An 8,402-nucleotide genomic window follows, 5' to 3' on the forward strand; every position below is an offset into this window, starting at 1 on the left:
AAGGGAACGAACAAACTGTTTGGCAAGGTAATCACCATATGTTCCAGCGTTGTTGCATGTTTCAATGAAGTGTGCCACATGTTGCTTCGGATTTCCCTTGCCATCAAACTGCTGAAATTTTGGGGGTTGATAACCGGCAGGCATCTTCAAGCTGTCAATCCTTGCAGTGTACGGCTTCGCATATGTAAGGGATGATTTTGCGGAAACATCATATTTATCCTTGATGGTCCCCATGATGAACTCCTTTATTTGATTGATTGGAATCATCCCTTCAGAGGAAACTTGGATTTCTGAAGCATGTTCCACTTGTTTTGCGGGAGATTCAATCCTTTCTTGTGCTTGCAGACGTTTTCCAGGGGCATGACTCGAATCCCCCTCCATCACACTATCAAACCTGTCTGTCAACTTGACAATTCGATTATCTTGATCTTGCACATATTTGGTCAAGTCTCCAATTGCCTTTGTCAAGCTCGCGAGTTGTTCTTCAACAGTTGAAGCATTGGTCATCATCGCGTGCATCACTATCATAGATGAAGAAGAATAACACATATTTTTGCGAACATAGGATGCGGACATGTTTTGCGGAGTAGATCCAGTGCTCAAGACGTCATCGTCAGCTTTCCTGATGGATTTCTTGGGCTTAGATAAACTAAGTTGGGCAAGAACCCTCTCCACCATTTTGGCGACATTCTCCCCTTCTTCTGTGGTGTTTGCGGATGACGAACCAAAGACGACAGCAGATTCAAGCTGTGCTTCCGAAACTCGTTGCCCTAGCAATTTGGCTTGGTTCCTCGTGACAGGTCCGATGTTCCCCTCAGTAACATCTAGGATGTTTTCAACAGCAACGGAGAATTTGGATCCGGTAGTTTTTGCGGATGCGGATTCCGAGTTAACTTTCTTGGAAGCCATCTTAGTGTTTTTGAAGTTTGACTATTGGAGAGAAGAGATGAGAGGTAAAGATGGTCCCACTGGGCGTGCCAAATTTGGTTGCAACAAATTTTAATATGCAGTAATAAATTACAACCACAAACAAAATATGTTGAAACAGAGATTTTATTGATGAATATTGCGGGTGCAAGATCTGTTTACTCCCTTGATTCTTCTCTGCTAATATTTCTCTGTAATTCGAGGGCCGTTAGTAGCTTATTTCTCGAACGTAGAATGATTTGGATTTGGCTATGTGGACTTTCTTGGGATGTATTTGATCTCCATGAAACGATATTGTGGATCTTCTTGAAGTATTTGGTTGTCAAAAAATATCCGGTCACATATTGACCTCTTCTTGAATACCCAAGAGTTTATGAGATCTCTGAGATATCTTTTCAAGGGAATATGTGTCCCTTATAGAAGTGTGAGCTAGGGTTTAGAGAGAGCGGCCTCCAAGAAACCCTAACAGATATTGGGCTCATCTTGTAGAATCCCACAAAATTTCGATGTCTACAAATGCCCCCTACTTCAAGGCTTGTCGGAGTGTAGATTTACATAAACTCAATGACGAGACTTGAAGTACCAATGAAAATAATGAGATTTTTTTTCATCGTATCCTAATACCAAAACACTTAACATTTACATAAGTAGGTGCGTGAATTGACAAACTCTTGGAACAACAAATTTCACTTAAACAGTACTACCTTAAATCTTCATGAGATTGTACTGGTGGAACTAAAGCAACGTCACATTGGACCAAATAGGAGCAGCACATAACTTCCCATGGGAAAGAATTAACTGAAAACTTCATTCCATGAACCAGCTATGGCACCTTATGGTTATGAAGATTTTAATTCTTTCTCTGTCCATACAACAGAATTCTCTTTCTGCGTCATGTAGCTTTATCGAGGAATCGCTTAAGGCATCTCCTTGGCAACTTCATGGCTTTGGCGAGAGACTATTTGGAGCATCTCCCTCCCTTATGACTTTAATGGAGAACTGCTTGGATAGAGAACAAGAGATTTGCCCCTATAGATTGCCCCCATTGTTGGAGATTAGGTCTGATCTGTGAGAGAAGAGATGCAGGGCAGATTTGGTCCCACTGGGCGTGCCAAATTTGTAACGACTAATCTTTCGTTCCTGAAAATAATAATCAAGACAAGAAAAATATAGCGACAAAGAATAATATTTGATTTCAAGAATTTGTGCGGGGGTTACAATCTTTATGAAATCTTAAATAAAAAGATGTAATCCTCTGATTCTTCTCCTCGCGATACGGCCGTCAATCAAGGGCTTTGCTTGTTCTTGAATGGACGAATCACTTGTTGTTGATATTTCACTACGAATGCGGAGCCGAGCTTTAATCACAAACGTAGAGGTATGGAAACTTGCGGCTCACCACTTGGAGCGAAGACTTCTTAGTATGCGGAAGACTTGCGGCTGAGAGCTTCTCTATGTATATTTCTTCTTCTTTTGGCTTTATGAAGACCCCTATTTATAGTTGTAGGGGAGAGCTAGGGTTTGTAGATGATTGGTTGAACCATGTCATTTGAACACTTGGCGACATTTGATTGGTTCTTCTATTGACTTGACATGCTGTGTCACTTATGCACGTGGCATGATTTTATTGGTCCTTGATTTGACTTGGCGCGCCACGTCATTTGACACGTGGCATGGACCTTGGGCTAATAAAGTGGGCTCATCATGTGAAGTCCGACAAGATAGACTAGCCCAATTGAATTGGTGTTTCAACTAAGTCCATACATGTTGGATTTAAACAATAAATCCGATTATGTTAGCCCATAATATTTGTTTGGACCAATACATTTAGAATTTAGAATATGATCCAAATTAATTTGTGGATTTAAGTTCGATTAAATTTCAGTGTCTACAATATGTAATATTTTTCCATAAAAAAAAAATCAAACTAAATATATATTTGGTTAAAATTTCTACACTTATTAATGGTAATCATAGATAAATCATAGATATTTTATTTTTGTAAAGATGGTTAATTATTATATTACCAAAAAATAATATAGTTGTTATATGGGGGTTACTTTACAAAGAGCGTGCTGTTCTAAAATTGACTGTTGCTGTTATAGGTAAAATGCTTTCATAGATAAGTAAAATATAACATAAAAAATCGATTAAATAAAAAATTAGTTGTTATATGCGGATGCTATTATAGAGAGCTCTGACTGTATATGTATATATACTAAAATAAAGAATCAAAACTTCTTATGCTAATTATTTACACATGTCCAACTCTTATTGATCTACCTCATAACTAACTAGGGAGAGAGTAACAGTATAGAAAGTCAGTCAAACTTCGTTATAGTGGCAGTGTTTGTCTTAAAATTTCATGGTTGCTATAATGAGATGCTACTATGTATGTATACTATCATTTGACGTTTACATTACATATATCCTTTATAAACAAAAAGTACGCAAAAAAAATATTTTATGTACTTTTTCTGTCATAAATGAAAAAATAAAATATTTGTTAAATATAAAATCTCAATTGATTTTCATAATTCATTAATTAAAAATTGAAAAGACCAATATATTGCTAATAAATTCATAACTAGTTGTACCATGTTGACACCTAATTTTTGCCCTCCAATAATATTATTTAATTATTCGGAGTTCTTGAATCACAAACGGAGTGAGATATGCATTTTACAAGTCAAAAATGATTTTATAAAATTATTCCTATAGCATTTTGCCATTTCATTTGGCAAACTATTTTGCAAATATATATTGTATATCATCTTATGTATTTTGTAAGTACATTTGTCAATATTTAATTAAAAAATAGTTTAAAACAATTATTAAATTAGTTGATTAAACTATCAACATCAAATTGACAAATATTTTACTCTGTTAAATCAAGAAAATTGATTAATTAAATAGATAATCAATTACATCTCAAATTTATAAGTTGTTGGGCTATAATTGCAATTTATTTCCAGTTTTATTATGATTAAATTTTTATTAATTGCATGAGTTGATTGTGGGTATAATTGAAATGGCCAATTGTTTGCTATATTTTAATTAAGGCTATAATTGAAACAATCAATTTAACTTTGCGTTTTGGTCATGCTTGAAAAGGATCATTAGACTTTGCTTTTAACATGGCTACAAGTGGAATAACTAATTAAGTTTTCACACTTTTAATTCAGATATTTGTTAAATTAACTAGTGGCCACATTTTGACGAAATTACCCCTTTATATATATATATATATATATATATATATATATATATATATATATATATATGTTGGGCCATTTCTTTTCTCTTCTTTTAAATTAGCCAAGCCCTGTCCATAACGGGCCAGACCCGGCCCAACAACCCCTTGTCTACGACATCACACCAAACGACCCTCATTTCTTTGTTTGGTTAAGGGTTTGTTAAGCAAACCACCACCTGCCTCTCTCTTCTCTCTCTCACGTCACGCCTTGCTGGAAATAGCAAAGTCGCAGGCGATATTACTTTATTTCAGTCATGCCCGTCTGTTTTGGGTAAGAGCATTAATTTCCCTTACCCCATCACCGTCGATATGCCACCACACCAAAAGGAAAACCCTCTTTCTCTTTCCTTGCTTTTCTGCACATCAAGGACGAAGTCCTTAATGAACTTTGTCATTTTCCTCTCAATTTCTATTGGTTATCAACATAATCACAAGAATTCAAGAGAATACCTTGCAATTTCAAAAGTCCCACATCGAAATTGAAACAACTTTGAGGGTTTTTGGGGTTCTATATAAAGAACCCCACTCTCAACACATACACATACAACAAGTCTCATTCTCATTGAGCAAAAAAATCGATTTAACTAGGGTTAGCAAATTTTACTTAAAACCTTGATCTAATTGAGTCTCTAGTCTAAAATTTTTATTTTTCTTTCTTTGTGTGGCTGGGTTCTGGTGTTGAGAGCAAAGAAGTACTCCAAATCCATTCTCGACTAGGGCTGCACTCAGAAAAGGTAAAATTTCTTTCTTTTAGTTGTTTTCTTTAGTTGCTGATTTGTTTGTGTGTGTTGTGCTTATTTAGTTTAATTATGTATTAGTTTGTTAGTTTATTTGTTAGTTGTTAGTTGTTGGTATGTTTAGTAGAATAAATTAATCATTAGTAGGTTATGTATGTTTAGTCTAGCCTGGTTTAATATAGTTCAATATGGCTTGGTTTAACTAGTTTGGGGTAGGACTATATTGGTTTGATAAATTGATATTAATAGTCATCCGTGTTAAGTCAGTAGGCTTATAGTCTTCATTAGCTTCTGAAATCTTGCCTAATCATGCATTTTGAGTTATTTGCTAGTTTATTGGCGTTTTAGTCCAGTTTAGTTCCTGTTTCAACTAAACATGTGTTAGATCAATTTGTCTATATCATTGACATGCCTACAAGTCTTGTTCAGTCTAAATGTTGTCTAAAACCTTTGTTTGTTTGATACTTGTTGATTAATTAACATGATTAAAGGTTGTCACATGTGATAATAAGTCAGCCTAGCTTATTTCATAAGCATCATGTGTTCATTAAGTGATTTAGGATCAATATAAGACTAATATGAACTAAAAACATTTATTTGTCTATGTGTGTATGAGATTATAAATTTGCTTAGCTCATTCATGCTTATCTTGGGTTTGTTTTAACTGATTCAGGTTCAATATAAGATTAGTTGTATGCCTTCATACCTGTCATGTATTTGCTTTAGATGATTTAAGCCTAATGCAGCTTTAAGTCCTTAATACTTGTTTAGCCTTCATACTCAATCATATGGTGATTTATGTACTCATTTCAACGTCTCTTGTGTTTTTAAAATGTTTATGTGCGTGGTCATGAATTGTCAATGAGTGTCTGAATAAGATATGCATACCTGTTTTGGGATTTTTGTTGATTGTTTAGACTAAAGGGCTAATTTGTATACCTTGTTGTTGTCTCTGCCCTGTCCATATTTATTTTCTCTCTTATACTAGTTTGTGTGTTGCCTTAGTATCATGTAGGATCATGTGACGACACTATTATGTGGATTGTGAATATCATAAAAAATGGAATATTTGCATCTTGGTCTAAGCTAATGGATACTGGACTTTAGGAATTAAAAATAATGTCTAATCTTTGCTAGAGTATCCTACTGAAGCCATATATGCCCTGTCCCTTATGTTCATATTGAGATTGTTGCTAAGATTAAATCACCTTGTCCAAGTGTTCACCCGTTAAAACAAAGGCCTAAAATATAAAGGAGTATGTCGAGATATCATATGACTGATGATAGTTTAAGGAAGATATGATAACATGTTGGTCTGTGGAATGTTCAGAATCACCTGATTGATTTTAATGTATATACATATGTCTACCATGCTAAAGAAGATAACTACAGAAACCTGTAACTGCATTGTTATGTCTGTTTGAGTGAAAGCTGATAGCCTAAAAGCGTGGAGAACTTGAAAAGATAAAAATGTTGGACTTCCCTTATGATAAGTTGAATTGATGAGATTCATTTAGAGTAAAGAATGAAGTTGTTCATGGATCACTTTAGTATAGCTGAAACTTAAGAGGTTGTCACTTGGATGTGATGAGGCAAGGGAAAGGTTAGGAAAGGATTTGAGTTTATTTGCTGAGCCTAGTACTACTGATCCTAAGCTACCGGGGTTCCTCCTTGTTAAATCACACTTCTATAGGACCCTCTAAGGTTTCAATAAGTGGAAAAAGGGAAAACACGGTGTAAAAAATTGATAATTTGAAGTGAAGTGCTGAGGTCTATTTGTAAAACCCTGGGCATATCTGTGCATATCATGCTTATGCCTCCAATATTTTTAGTCCTGCATCTTGTTCTAAGCTATCTCATGTTGTGGTTTAGAGGTTGGAGTATTATTACTTCTCTTACGATGAGTCTAGGTCACGAACTTGCTCTGTTTTAATAGAATTCTTGCTTCTCGTGGCTGTTGAGATCCTGTCTTATCTCTTTAAGTGCAAAAATGTTTCACACATGATTTATGGTCCTTTTGCTGATGGCTAAGATTAAATAGTATTGGTACACCCTGCTAAGGTCCCTATCATGCTCATATGTGTCCCCTTCATGTTCACATCTTGTGTTTGGCCTTAGAGCCTTGTATGATCACTCTATTCCATGAACTTGGATGTTGTTAGCTGATTCACTTGCGTTTTGACTTAAGATAATGAAAATTGGGGTTTAAGAGCTTAAAGGGTATGTGAAGGTCATGTTTGCCTATCTTCTATGTGATTAGTTGAAATTGCTAAGTCTAAACCATCTAGTTTAAGTGCTTATGTTGTTTGTTAAAACAAAACCAGAAGCCTGAAAGAGTAAGTAGCAACAAGAGCCCTGGGTTGAGTTCAAGAAGATTGTATCCTCTCTTTGAGAATCATGTCTTTACTTTCACTTTTTAGTCTTTGTGTTGATGTTCTAAGTATTAACATCTGCCTAGTGTTAAATGAAATGGCCTTTATATATGATTTTGTCAGCTGCTAGCCTAGTGCTTTATATGAAACTTTCTTCCTTTCTCATTTGGTATGCTGTGATGAGAAATACACACAGGATATACCGGATATAACACACCCCTTATATACCCCAGTATATATTGAGTTGTATATCATGACATTACTTATAAATTAAAACTGTCATTAATCAATTGGGCCTATCCCATCAGTGTCACCCTCTTAATAGTTAACTTGGGTCTTGTATTGTTGTTCGCACACGCCTGCCTGGTTGGCCTACGGGCCTTTTTTTCCTTTAAAGATGTTGGGCGGGTTTCTCTTTGCCAATTCTGCCTTGGGATTTTTTTATGCGGTACAGTTTAGTGAAGTATACAAAATTGTACTTGATATATATAGGCTTGTATACATACATGTTTGAATCATATTTTAGAATTAATTCTTGTCTAATCAGTTTGCTAAGTATAGATGCATTCTAACCGCATTCTTCTTTTTCCCCTCTCCCTTTTGCAAGGGAACTCCGTCGTCGGGCCATTTGGGCCAAAACTGCAACAACCCATTTCTTCGATCGAGTCTGTATGCTTGAAGGCCCTACCATGGGTGAAAATGGTTAACTGGTGGGCTTGGTAGGCCCACCAGCCTAACTCCTCTTTCATTTCGTATATGTATTTATGATTGTATTTGTAACGAATACTTGTACATATTGAAACCCGAATGGATAGGAACCCTCAAATGATTTTAAAAAACTAGACCCAACAAAAGTAAAAGGATAATGTCTTCAAGAATTTGAAATAAAGGATAAACTACTTTGCCAATCTTTCTTCACTCTTTTACGAAAATTAGAAACAGGTTAGTGTGTGTGTGTGTGTATAAAAGGATAATGTCTTCAACAAAAGTATGCTATTTTTGGAAAACAATTTAGTGTTTCAACACTGATTTTCAGTAGCGAAAATCGGAAAAACAGTTTGGATCATTTTAGATGAAAATTGGCAGTGCATTTTGGAATTAAAGGCAAAA

At 35.3% G+C, this 8,402-nt stretch overlaps 1 long non-coding RNA gene across 1 annotated transcript; it reads left to right on the plus strand.

Annotated features, from left to right (window-relative positions):
- Positions 1-4,337: 4,337 nt before the first annotated feature.
- On the plus strand, positions 4,338-8,200 carry LOC132626742 (uncharacterized). Its single transcript, XR_009577599.1, has 2 exons — positions 4,338-4,917; positions 7,900-8,200. It is a non-coding gene; the product is annotated as an uncharacterized LOC132626742 (long non-coding RNA).
- The last annotated feature ends 202 nt before the right edge of the window (positions 8,201-8,402 follow it).

Source organism: Lycium barbarum, chromosome 2 (assembly GCF_019175385.1).
Source record: "Lycium barbarum isolate Lr01 chromosome 2, ASM1917538v2, whole genome shotgun sequence".
NCBI classification, from domain to species: domain Eukaryota; kingdom Viridiplantae; phylum Streptophyta; class Magnoliopsida; order Solanales; family Solanaceae; genus Lycium; species Lycium barbarum.